Below are 14,882 nucleotides of genomic sequence, written 5' to 3'. Positions count from 1 at the left end.
TCCATGATGTAAGTGACCGAATTGCTCGAGTAAATGCATGTGTTTAGATAACTTATGAAAAATATTAATGGGATGAATATTTATGTATATATATTTGGATGATTATGATTGGCAAGCTCGTATAGCTTGAGTAAATGTGTTAAGTTGCCTGAATTGATTTATATGATTGTAATGATATGTCTAAATGATGGTGTACGAGGTAAAAGTATAGATTGTGATAAACTTAACCATGTTGTTGGCCCTTGTATGATATCATGTTCATGACTTGTATGATTAAATGAATAGATAAGTAAAGTCATGCAAAAAACATGGAATGCATGCATAAGTATACTTGTTAAAATGAGATGATTGGAAAGTAGGCGTAAATTCAATATGAAAGTTAATTCACGTGAAATGAATGACATGTTTGTGATGATGTTGCTATGATGATGAAAATTGTGTTACATGTATATGTATATGAGAGTCGAGTCAGAGGCCCTACGGCTCTCTTCCTCTTACCAAAGTGGTGTTTTATAATGGAATTTATCGATATTTGTGATGAACAAGTTTCCAAATGAGAAACCAAACAATTCAGTGATAGAATGGTTATAAGCATGATTAGTGATTGAGAATGGGTTGATAAGTACAGATAGAGTTAGAAAGATATCGGATTGACTGAAAGATTATTTAATTTTCACAATATCACAGTTAGTAAAAAGGTTAACTTTGGAAGTCTATCTATTTTGAAATGATGTCGGGAAATAATATTTGAAATATGAGATGTCCGCATATGGTAATTACAGTGATTATGACTGCCTCCCTTGAAATATAGTATGAGATCATTTGTCTACTGAAGTGTTATTGAGACTATCTATTTTCTGATGAATTTTGATATTATGAGAATGTTTTCTGATCTTAATGTTAAACAAAGACATTGTCAATTTGATTTGGGTTATGATCTACATGATTCTATCTTCTTTCTGGTATTCTGTTACATTCCGTCTATTAGGAATTGATGTGAAACTGTAAATGGTGCCATGATTCTGTCTCTACAAATTATTGCTCTTTATGATTATATATATATATATACACGAGAAGTATATCGTTCTGGTCGTATTCTTTTTCAGTGAGTTGGAATGATGTCTTTCTGGATTTCTTTTCTTTGAGGAACCGTTGACGTCTTTCATACTTTCTTATAAACTTTGTTCTCGATCTTTCGAAATAGTGTCGTGATTTGGATTTCTATATTCTGGATTTCTCCGTATTGGGTTTCTTTATCTTTAGTCTCTGGTTATCTTTATCTTATAACTTGTCGAGAATGGCTTATATCTAAAATATGATCTTCAGTTTGTGATATATATATCAAGCATGACTATGTTTCTAATTTGATTATGGTAATATGGTGATCTTAGTATTTAGATGTCTCTAAATTTCCGTTTAAGGATTTAACATTGGCAAAGGCTTAAGTAGTGAAATTTTCGTCTCGTGAAATTAATTGCTTAATGCATGATTGGCAAAGTTTGGACATATGAGAACACTGTTAACCAAAGCCTTTGAACTGGTCTAGTCTGTGTTGAGCAAAGACTTCTTGATTTTCAGTGATGTATTGTTGTTGGAATGGCAATGTGTTTTAAGGCAACAAGACAAGTGATAGCTTAAAGTATTTGATGTCATAGAAAGACCTAAGTTTGCTATAGTGTAAATGACTTGGGTATTAAAAGATGATGAGGTGGTTATTGTATGATCATTGTTTAAGAATATTTGAAATGTTAATGGGGTTAAAGCCGAGCATCAAGTTTTACCAAAGTTATCTCTGTAACACCCCATACTCATAACCCACGCTAAAATGGAATACGAGCCATTAACTAATTCGATCTCATGTACATAAACGTTCCCCAAGTTGTTAAGACTTGGTCTACTTAAGAACTTTCAATTTCTACTTTAAACTTCTAATTATAGGCTTACGAGCCCCAAATCGACCATTGAAAACTATTCAGGATCAGCCTGGGTCCTTAAACCATCTATAGAAAATTTGGCTTTGGAACAGGGCACACGCCCGAGTAAAAGGGCAATACGCCCGTGTAGCCATTAATTCGAAAGGCACACCTACAGGGGTTTTCACACGGCCTGGCACATGCCCATGTCCCTGGCCCGTATCCTTCACACGGCCATGACACGCCCGTGTCCTAGCCCGTGTGCAAAAACATGGACATTCTATTTCTGACATCAACATCTCCAAAATGCCACATGGCCAAGGCACACGCCCGTGTGCTAGGCCGTGTTTCCCACACGACTGAGACACACGGTCGTGTCTCTGCCCGTGTGTTTACTATCATGCATACTAACTTGAAATTTTTACGTGCAGGGGACACACGACCGGACGACACGCCCATAAGGTAGACTGTGTGTCACACACGGCCTAGACACATGCCTGTGTGTCTACCCGTGTGGAAAATATAAGGATACTTACCAAGCTTTTTAGCCACCTTTATTTACACAACCTGCTCAATGGCAACCAAAACCAATATAAGGCTATATCATACAACCAAATCATCCACAATAAATAACATTCCATTTGTGCATTTTACTCATTCATGAAAATAACATCTTTGTATATAAATCAAAATGAATAATAGCCATCATTCAAGGCTTAATACAAAATGATGGGTTTCCAACCCAAACCAACACATTTGGCCAGTTCTCAATGACACAAAAATTAGTAAAGTCTAAGCCCTATACATGCCATATTCAAAAATATAAATCAAACTATACCGAAAACTTCGATTGATAGTGTGATCGATATCTCTAACTTCCTTTGGTCCTTGAGCTAGATAGGCGGCACTATAAAGAAATGAAAAAGGAGAGGGAGTAAGCATAAAGCTTAGTAAGTTGCACATAAATAAATATACAACATAACTTTATCATCCATCAACAAGCATCATAATACACAAGTGGCATAATTAGAACTTACTCATCAATATTCAATACACCTCATATAGCATATATTGAGCTCACATTTCATACACATCATATAGGTACCTGTACCACTCACAACACGGTTATACTTTCCTTGTTAACTTGAAATCATACTTTCATCGTTAAACCATTTGGGACATTATTGGATACTCATTTAGCCTCAAACATGGGTGCAGCTGCTGATGCCATGTCCCAGTCATGGTCTTACACAAGCTCTAGCATATCTGTGTTGATGCCACGTCCCAGACATGGTCTTACACTGACACATCTCGTAGCCGATGCATGTCCCAAACATGTCTTACACTAGCTTATGTCTTGAGGCCGATACATGTCCCAGACATGTCTTACACTAGCACTCGTCTCAATGCCGATGCCATATCCCAGACATGTCTTATACTGGCTCTCATAATGTGGCCGATGCATGTCCCAGACATGTCTTACACTAGCTCACGCAAGTGACCCAAACGTCATGGCATGAATATCCGATTTATTTCCTAAGGTTCAATCGGGAATTCTACTATCTCTATTCTTATCATATTCTCTTATTTCAATAATCAAGCAATTCATACTATAATAATTTCAATGCAATTCAAACACATATATTATCAATGCAGTTGTATTATTTACATACAACTTACCTTGGATTACAAAATGCGGTGACTAGTCGATTTAGTAGCTTTCCTTAACTTTCCCTCGGTCTAGGTTGGGATTCGGTATTTCTTGATCTATAATAATAAAGTGCACTTATTTAGTCATTTTACCAATCTAGGCACTCTACAAGTCATAATTGGGTAAAATGACCAATTCGCCCCTAGACTTTTACAAAATGACCATTTTACCCCTAAGCCCGAAAATTAATTTTTATCGAATTTCTTCGAATCTTAAGCCTAGCCAAACCTTTTTTACTCTTATAGCAACTCCAAATTCCCACTACTTCATATACTTAACATCTATTTTACAACTTATTCAATATAGTCCTTTTAGGTGTTTTCATGCTAACACCTTTCACAAAAATTGTTCATAATACATCCAAGACTTATTTTCTTCCATAAAAACTCAGCAAACTTTACAAACCCTTTCATGGAAAAAACCCTACACTTTTAATCATTTTGCAAAATAGTACACTCATTTGAAAGCTCATGCTTCAAGCGTCTCAAAAGTACAAAAATATTCAACAAAGGGTTGGAAAATCACTTACTTGTGAAGGCTTAAAGTTGCTGAAATTTTTAAGTTTTCAAACCCCCTTCAATGGATGATTATTGGTGGGGAATGAAGATGAAAAAAAGGATGATATCATCTTTCTTTTAATTTCTCCTATTTTAGTCAAAATAAGCCACCTAACCTACCAAATTTTAAAAATTTGACCACCCTTGTCTCCTATGGCCGGCCATGCCTCCCTAAAGGGCCTAATTGCCCTTTAAAGACCCCTAATTTAGGTTCTCTAGCTATCTGACACATTTAGAAATCAGAATAGGACTTTTACATTTTATGTGATTTAGTCCTTTTTCACAATCGGGCTCACAAACGTCACAATTAACTCACCAAATTTTTCATGCACTCCTAAAAACATGCTATAAAATCTAAGAAATTATAAAATAATTTATTCAACTCTGGATTTGTGGTCTCGAGACCACTATTCTGACTAGGCCCTAAATCGGGCTATTACATTTCTCCCCCTTAGAGATTTTTGTCTCCAAAAATCTTACCGGTGAATAAGTTCAGGTACTGATCTCTCATAGCCTCCTCGGGTTCCCATATGGCTTCCTTGACTCCATGTCTATCCAAAAAAGCTTCATGAGTTCAATACTCTTATTTCTTAACTGTTTGACTTCTCAAGCCAATATCTTGGCTGGCTCTTTACCATAAGTCATGTCCGGATGAATCTCAACCTCTGTCAACGCAATCACGTGTGAAGGGTCTGATCTATATCAGCGTAGCATGGACACATGAAATACATCATGAATCTTTTCCAATTCTGGTGGCAAAGCCAATCGATAGGCAACTGGTCCTACTCTTTCGATAACCTCATAAGGTCCTATGAAATGAGGACTCAACTTGCCTCTTTTACCAAATCTGAGGACTTTCCTCCACGGAGATACTTTCAAAAACACCTTATTGCCGACTTGAAACTCAATTTCCTTTCGTTTCAAATCCGCATAGGATTTCTGTCTATCCGAGGAAACCTTCAAAAAGTCACGAATCACTTTAACTTTCTCTTCGGCCTCTTTGATTAAATCGACCCCGTGAATCTGACTCTCTCTGAGCTTAGCCCAATATAAGGGCGTTCGACACTTTCGCCCATACAAAGCCTCATAAGGCGCCATTTTCAGACTTGTCTGACAACTTTTGTTGTAGGTGAATTCAACCAATGGCAAGTACCTTTCCCAACTGCCTTGAAACTCAGGAACCCAACACAGCAACATGTCTTCGAAAATCTGAATCACTCTTTCCCACTGGCCATCTATTTGCGGATGAAATGCTGTGCTAAAACTCAACTTTATTCCCAAAGCCTCTTGTAGCTTTTTCCAAAACCTCAAGGTAAATCTCGAGTCCCTGTCTAAAATAATCGGCATGGGCACCCTGTGTAGTCTCACAATCTCGGAAACATGCAATTCAGCCAATCTCTCAAGGGAGTAGTCAGTACGCACTGGTATAAAATGTGCCGAGTTTGCTAACCTATCCATAACAACCCAAACAACATCCTTTTTCTTCGGGGTTACTCACAAACTCGTCACAAAATCCATAGTGATCTGATTCCACTTCCACTCGGGGACCATTATAGGCTGAAGTAGACCCGAAGGTACTTGGTGTTCAGCCTTCACTTGCTGACATACAAGACACTTGGAAACAAACTCTGAAATATCACTTTTCATCCCTTACGACCAGTACATTTCTTCAGGTCGTTGTACATTTTTACACTACCCGGGTGGACTGACAATCAACTACTATGTGCCTTTCATAGAATCTCCTAAATAAGTTTATTGTTCTTAGGTACACAAATGCTATCTCTGTAACACCCCTCGCCCGTATCCCTCGCCGGAACAGGGTTCGAGGTGTTACCCGACTTAAACTCAGTCAATCACACAAAAACAGTGCCGAAAAATTTCAATCAATTTAAAACTTTTCTTTTCACATGCAATCTGTCTCATATATGGGCTTACGAAGCCCAAAACATCACTAGCCAACACCTTTGGCTAAATTATAATATCACATACTCAACATTAAAACCCTATACATGCCATAGACTCGAAATACTAGGATTTACTTACGCCAATAGCATGAGCTCGACAGTGTGATAATATCTCCGGCGAACTCCAACCCGAGCAGTAACCGAAGTCAACAATCTATAAAACAGAGGAATGTAACAACGGAGTAAGCTTTCATAAGCTTAGTAAGCCTTAAGCAATGCAAACAAATAAACGCAATTATACTTCGATTATTCAATTTCTTAAGTGGCCATATTCTAGTTATATTGCCATCTGGCCGAATACACACAAACACATAATGCACGTTCAGCATTGTTATCACACTTAATCTGAATTCGTATAACATAATTAAATCGAATACTTTCACATATTTTCACACCCTGACCCGGTGTATCATGATCATAGATATAGTTTTAACATTTATTCACGTATGTATCAAAATGCACGCTTATGATTCATTGCAGATCAAACTCACATATGAGTACATAATGCGTACTTGGCCCACTTAACGTACTGAATGTATTCATTTGTCAACCTAACACGAGGTACCTTAGTCATGGACTTTTCTCAAATCACCGGCATTTTGCCTGTTAGGCTCGAGGCCCGATATCAGTTCACCGGCATTATAGCCTGCTAAGCTCAAAGGCCTGAATAATCAAGTCAACAAGTTCCATATAACATATTCATATCAATTAAGTACTAACATCATTCGAATGTATATAATTATACATCTCAAACACTTTTCTTTCATCTCATTTTCACACTTAACATTTGATAGCTTATGCATAACATTTCACTCACGTTCATTTCAAACTTATCATTCAATTATAAAAGCATATTGCATTTTTACCAACATGTTATACTTGCCATTAGGCCATATAAGCATGATACAATACACTATCATTTCATCTTTAACATTCGGCTAAACCCTTATCTTACAAGGAACACTGAATTCACATAACATATCATTTCACCTGTAACACCCCTCGCCCGCATCCGACGCCGGGACGGGGTTCGAGGTGCTACCTGATTTTTACTAACACTTTCATACTAAACAGGGCCATGAAATCTCAAATAATTAAAAACTTTTCTTTTCACATGCAATCTGTCCCTTATGCGAGCTTACGAGGCCCAATACATGCATTCGGGGCGGTTCGGGACCCAATCGAGAACTCATGAAAAACTTAGAAAAATCTCTTGCGTTAAGGCTTCACACGCCCATGTGCTCAGGCCGTGTGGCCAGAAATAGGCTAATTATCAAGCCTTTTGTCACTCTCACACCACATGCATAGATACATACTTATCCAATAACATACAACATGGCATAAATGAGCTCTTAAACATCTACAAACATGTTATGCTTAAGTTATTTTCTTATGCAATAAATATTATAGAATTTGCCCATATCATTACCACATACTAGACATAACTATCATTACATCACAAATCATTCATGAAGCATTATTAACTATTTACCAATCACTTAATCCTGCATTAGTTACTAGCTCATCAATGAATCTCAATTCAATCTCTAGGCATACATGTTGTAAGCCACATCACAAGAGATAATAACATACATGCATAAGAATAATCATATGGGCCCATAACGTCATTAGCCGACATAGGCCAATTTACATGACTAATACTACCTTAATAACAAGCCAATGCCTTTGGCTAAATCATAATATTACATACTCACATTAAAACCCTACACATGCCATAGACTCGAATCACTTGAGTTTACTTACTCCGATAACGTTAACTCGATAGGGTGATAATATCTCTGACGGCTTCCAACCCGAGCTAACCTGGAAACTATAGAAAACATGGGAAAGAAGGGGGGTAAGCTTTCGCTTAGTAAGTTCATATGAAAACAATAAGCAACTCATTAACTTGTTTTATCAATGTTTACAACATATTCTCAAGTTCACTACAAGCTGTCTTCCTGAGCAATAGTCACTAAATTATTTATATCTGGAGCTACGAAACTCCAAATTAAGTTCTGTTAATTTTACCTGAAACTAGACTCATTTATCTTTCTGTCATAAAATTTCCAGAAATTTTGACTTAGCCAATTAGTACAGTTTATTCCTCAAGTTTGCTCCTGATTCACTGTCTGACAGTTTCAGCCCTTCTACACTAAAGTTCAATTATCTCATAGTACAGGATTCGAATAATGTTCTCGTCTATTTCTCTTGAAACTAGACTCATATTTCTACTTATTAATTTTTTTCTAGAATTTTTAGTCAAGCCATTTAGTACATTTTATTAGTTAAAGTTTCCCTTGTTTCAGGGTATGACTACTCTGACCCCTGTGCACTACGAATCTAATTTCTCCATGTAAAAAATTCCAATGACCATGCCGTTTGTTTAAATAAAAAATAGACTTAATAAGGAATCTATGAAGGTAAGGTATGACTCTTAATAATTTTTTTAAAATTTACGGTGAATTTATAAAATCAAAACAGGGGATCTCAAATTCATTCAGACCCTGTTTCACAAGAATTTAAATATCACACAATATAGAATTCTTTTTCTTCCTATATTTCTTTCATGTGAAAATAGACTCATTAAGATTTAATCCCATATTTTATTCTACCTCTAACTCATTTTCCACTATTTTTAGTGTATTTTCAAAGTTACACTACTGCAGTAACTCAAATCTGTCAAGGCTATGTTACTCATTCATGGTCATTGTTCATAATATTAATATAACACCATTTTATCCATCATGGTAAGAACACATATTATGCATCATAGATCATCACATATCAAGGCATTCTCATATGATTAGTATACATACTTGCACAACTCGTAACATAACTCGAGTGCATACTCACCAATGACTAACCTCATTGGGACCATCATCAACTCTTTCCTTGGATTGCCCGTTGAACACTTGGAATACTAATTGGATACTCAGAAAAGCCTTTGCACATAAGTGCCTCAATTGTAGCTAAAGCTACCTCATATCTCATGACATTTCAATGCTCACTCTCGAGCTAGTCATCTAGACTCATAATTCCTAGTGACATGTCACTCGTATCCTATTCTATTCCTAAGGTTCAAACGGGATTTTTCCTTGTCTATTAAGGCTTTGTCTTATCATATTTCTATTAATCACATACACATTAATATCTATACAATTCATGTAATGATAACATTTAAATACATGTATAGCATGGTATTGTTTACATACGAACTTACCTCGATACCACAAAGTTGAAAAGGACATACTCGTCCATAAATCGATTTCTTTCCGTTCTAGGTCCAAGTCTCAATTTTCATCATCTATAACATCACATTTAGCCTACCAATCAGTCACAATATTCATATGGGTCTAAAAATCATATTTTTTACAAATTTTCATTTTGACCCCTAAACTTTTGCATATTTACACTTTTGCCCCAATGCTTGTAAATTAATTTTTATCACATTTCTTTACTCCTTGAGTCTAGATGAACCATTTTCATAACTATAGCAACTCATAATTTCAACTATTTTACACATTTACAACTCATTTTACAACTTAGCAATTTAGCCCTTTTTAAGGTATTTTCATGCAATTTCTTTCACAAAAGTTGTTTATTAGATAACTAGGACTCATAATCTTCCATAAAAACACAGCAAACAACACATTTACTCTCATGGTAAAACCCTAGACTCTTCATCATTTTGCAAAATAATCCTCTTATGAAAGCTTATGCTTTAGGGGTTCCAAAAATACAAAATCATCAAGCAAAGACATTAAAATCACTTACAAGCAAGGGAAATATGTTGCTGAAATTTTCCAGCTTCAAAACCCTTTCTTTGCTGCATATTTCGGTGAAGGGGAAGAGAAAAATGATAGCTTTTTTTTTTTTTGTTAATAATAAAAGTATTTTGTCTAATTTTGACTTTTCAACTATTTTGTCTCCCATGGCCGGCCATCACACTTTCAATGGCCTAATTTCACTTTAAAGACCCCCAATTTAAGATACAAGGCAATTTAACACCTTTAGGTATTAAAACACAACTTTTACTTTTTACGCGATTTAGTCCTTTTTCGAAATTGGACTAGAAATCGCTAAAATTAATATACCAAAATTAACATGCACTTATAAAATCATATTATAACACATAAAATAATACTAAAATAATTTTCTCGGCCTCAAATAGTGGTCCCGAAACCACTTTGTTCGACTAGGCCTAAAATCGGGCTGTTACATTTCTTCCCCCCTTTAGGGATTTTCGTCCCCGAAAATCTTACCAGAAAAAGTTGTTCTCTACTTTCACGAGTCACTTATATCTTTTTCTCACAACTTACAAAACAACTCCGCACAAGCTCATACTCAAGATTTCCTATAGCTTTTCCATAGTTGAGGTATAAACCTCGGAGCTCAATTTGAAACACTGGAGACTGACATTCTTGGAACTATAAACTCAGAAACATACAACTCAGTCACATCTGTTGAATAATATATCTGTACATACTAAAATAATCATGCAGACTTCCATCATCAATCTTTCACAATTCAACTTGCATCTCTCCTTTTTCCTGGAAATGAGAGACATCCCGATACGAAATTCATAACAGTCCTTTCTCATTTTCTTCCCACTGTCATCACTGACAATAATAATCTCGAATACATTTGATATTTGGCTTTACCCTATAGACAATTTGACATCCTTTGAACGAATAGACAAGATACTGCTATGAATTCTGTACTCAATTCTCTGTATACCCAGAGTTTCTCAGTACTGAAATCTTACTCTGAATTAATAGTAATAGAAACCAGAAATCAAATCCTCCCTGCAATTCCAAATTAAAAGTCGAATCATGCTGTACTTGTTTAATTTACCACTTATAGCCACATTTCTATACTCTGATCATCAACTGTTTAGAAACTTTACTAACATGAATCAAATGATTCCAACTTCATAGATGTGGTCTTTTTATTAATCAGGATAACTATACTTATAACATCTCTCGAACAAGAGAAATCCAACTAATATGTTTCCATAACATACTTTCAAGAATAAAACCCCATCATTTCTGACTGTACGACTACTTACCAAAGAACACGTAATGGTATTCTTGAACCAGAGAATAAACTTAAATGCACATAGCTCAGATTTACTTTTGTAGAATAACCATTCTTTACCCTAGGAAATTTAAAGAAATCTCGACACTGAAATCCCCACACTTCTATGGTCGAGCCAGAAGCTTAATCATAACAGATTCTAATATCGCAAGTCAAAGATTACTCGTAAAGATAAGCCAAGCTTGATAATTCTCGAAACAAGAACGAGAGAAAAGCCAATATAAGAAATTCCAAGATATAAAGACTATACCAGAAATCCGAGAATATAATCCAGAAGAAAATAATAAATATGATCCGGAAAATCCCTCAGAGAAAACCAGAAGGAAACTACTGTCTGTACGCTCTAGAATTTCTCGTAACAGAGATAATATAATTCTCCAATATATATAAACCATAATCAATAGAACATCAGAATAATCTCATATAGATTTTTACTATCAACTTCATTCCAGTATATCAGAATAGAAATTTGAAGAGATGGGGAAATGTCGATCATAACTAACTGGACCAATAGAACTTTTCATCTAATATCACAGTCACTAGCATCCTCATACGATAGAATTTCCATTCGAAAGGGATAACCATACGTATTCCCCAGAATAGAGGAAAACATAGAATACTCAGAAGAGAAAGATAGCCATACTTTATTTAATTTAATCCGTCATATTCAGACATCTGTGCAAGTTCGACATTATTCCTCTAACTAATTCTGTCTTCGCTAATCTCATACTATTCCATTATTCCCCTTTCTTTGCTGCATATTTCGGTGAAGGGGAAGAGAAAAATGATAGCTTTTTCTTTTTTTTTATTTGTTAATAATAAAACTATTTTGTCTAATTTTGACTTTTCAATTATTTTGTCTCCCATGGCCGGCCATCACACTTTCAATGGCCTAATTTCACTTTAAAGACCCCAATTTAAGATACAAGGCAATTTAACACCTTTAGGTATTAAAACACAACTTTTACTTTTACGCGATTTAGTCCTTTTTGAAATTGGACTAGAAATCGCTAAAATTAATATACCAAAATTAACATGCACTTATAAAATCATATTATAACACATAAAATAATACTAAAATAATTTTATCGGCCTCGGAATAGTGGTCCCGAAAACCTTTGTTGAGATTAGGCCCAAAATCGGTCTGCTACATCACCAGGCATTACGCTGCTAGCACGAAGTCTGATTACACATCAGGCATGAAGCACGCTAGCACGAAGGCGAATACACATCACCTAGGCAAGAAGCACGCTAGGCACGAAGGCCCGAATACACATCACCGGCACTAAGCCTGCTAGGCACAAAGGCCCGAATATAATACCAGTACTAGGCCTGCGGGATTTATCTCGAATATAATACCAGCACGAAGCCTGCGGGATTTAACCCGAATACACATCAAATATCATGCATATTTATTCATATATTAATATATCTCATTCAACATATCACATTCGTAGTCATTTGCAACATTCGGGTATAAGCTCCATATGAACACCATCGTTTACATTTCGGTTCATAAGTCATTCATAAATATCACATATCCATTTCACCATTCAAACTTAACCCATAGTGACCATTCGACTATAAGTCGTATACATAAATTATTTATCGCACAACTTAATTCAAGTAGAACCAAAAGGTCACGATTCATCTAATATATACATATTGCTCACTGATTCACACACAACCTTTCAAATTAGCAATTATAAGATGGTTCCGCACATAGCCCATCCTTATCGATAATTTACGATGTTTTACCCTTACTCACATATATGTCATAGGCATTTTTACCTATGCTTCGCAATTCACATTCATGATTCAATTCCAATCGATTTAACATGCATAAGTACATATCACATACCTTAATAATTTACTTTACAGAACGAATCCACATATCGTATTAGCTATAGTCTTATAGCACCACACTTTTAATAGTTTACCTCATCGAAGTTCACATTTAATCACTTTAGTGCCAAGTCATATTCGGCTACCACAAAGGACTAATAATAATAATTTTATACACATCATGGTTTCCTTTAGGTATTTAATAATCACAAATCGTGATATCACCACCAGCACATATACGGCACAGTTTATTCATTGTAACACTCATTTAGTGCATCAAATTTCAAAATCCAATTCAACTTAAGCATAATAGCCATAATCGACTATAGCCTTAAATCATTACATATTCAGTACATTAACTAAATAAAATTTACATTCCCATTTCCATATTAATTTAACTCTTGGGCATATAAAAAGGAATCAAGCTTAAACACTTAAGAACTTACCTTGAATGTTGCCGAACGATTACAACGGCTATTCGATTACTTTCTCTTTTCTCTTATCCGAATTTTGCCCCTCTATGCTCTTGAGCTTAAATTCAAATATTTTAAACTAGTCATTATTCGACTATTCGAGCATCACTTTCAAAATATAATATATACATATATATATATATATTCGACTTTCACACCTACTGATCATAGTAAGCTTATAAGAAATCAATAAGCAACTCACTAACAAATTTTTGTCAATGTTTACCACATAATCATAGTTTCACTGCAAGCTATCTTCCTGAGCAACAGTCACTAAATCATTTATAACTGGAGTTACAAAACTCCAAATCAAGTTCCGTTAATTTTCCCTGAAGATAGACTTATATATCTTTCATCCATAAAATGTTCAGAATTTTTGGTTTGGCCAATCAATACCAAATTTTTCTTAAAGTTTCCCCTGTTTCACTGTTTGACAAATCTGACCACTCCTCACTACGAATCAAATTTCTCATTGTAAAGAATTCAAAATATGTTCTCGTTTATTTCATTTGAAACTAGACTTATTAAGGATTCTAAGAATATAAATTTCATCTTATGAACATTTTTGTACAATTTATAATGATTTTATAAAGACAGAACAGAGGATCTAGAAGTCATTCTGACCCTGTCCCACATCACTTCAAATATCTCATTCTCGGAAATTCTTTTGCTTACACGATTTATTTTATAAGAAACTAGACTCATTAATATTTAATTACATAATTTATTCAGCTTATAAATCATCTCCCACAATTTATGGTGATTTTCCAAAATCACGTTACTGCTGCTGTCCCAAACAGATTTATTACCAAATCACTCTTTCACACATACCTTGCATGCATGTTATTTAAACATGCATATCACCAATCAATCATCACATATCTATAATTTTACTTAAGCATAATCTTCATTTCATCATTTTAAAGCACAACATGTTAGCCGATTTTTCCCTTAGCATCTAAGGCACATGCATGCTCATTTGCTTGGCTCAACTTCACCTATCTTCCATTTTTCATCAAAAGGACATGAAACAACAACCATTTCCTTCATTTTAATTCATGATGAATGCTCACAACACAACCAAAAATCAAAATATGCTTCATGATTTAGGGTAGAATCAAGAAGAACTCATGAACATCAAGATAGAAGCAAACTACCATGAACTTACCTTGGATTTTTCTTCCCAAGTGACCGAACATTCAAGAGCTCTTTTCCTCTCCTTTCTCTTCTATTTTCAGCTTTCATGAACAAGAATGAACAAAACCTTCCTTTTCTTCCTTTTTGTTATTCTATTACTAAACATTTTATGACACAAAATA

Source organism: Gossypium arboreum, chromosome 9 (genome assembly GCF_025698485.1).
Source record: "Gossypium arboreum isolate Shixiya-1 chromosome 9, ASM2569848v2, whole genome shotgun sequence".
Lineage (NCBI taxonomy): Eukaryota > Viridiplantae > Streptophyta > Magnoliopsida > Malvales > Malvaceae > Gossypium > Gossypium arboreum.
The sequence above is the reverse complement of the archived record's forward strand: the minus strand, read 5'-3'. Positions refer to the sequence as shown.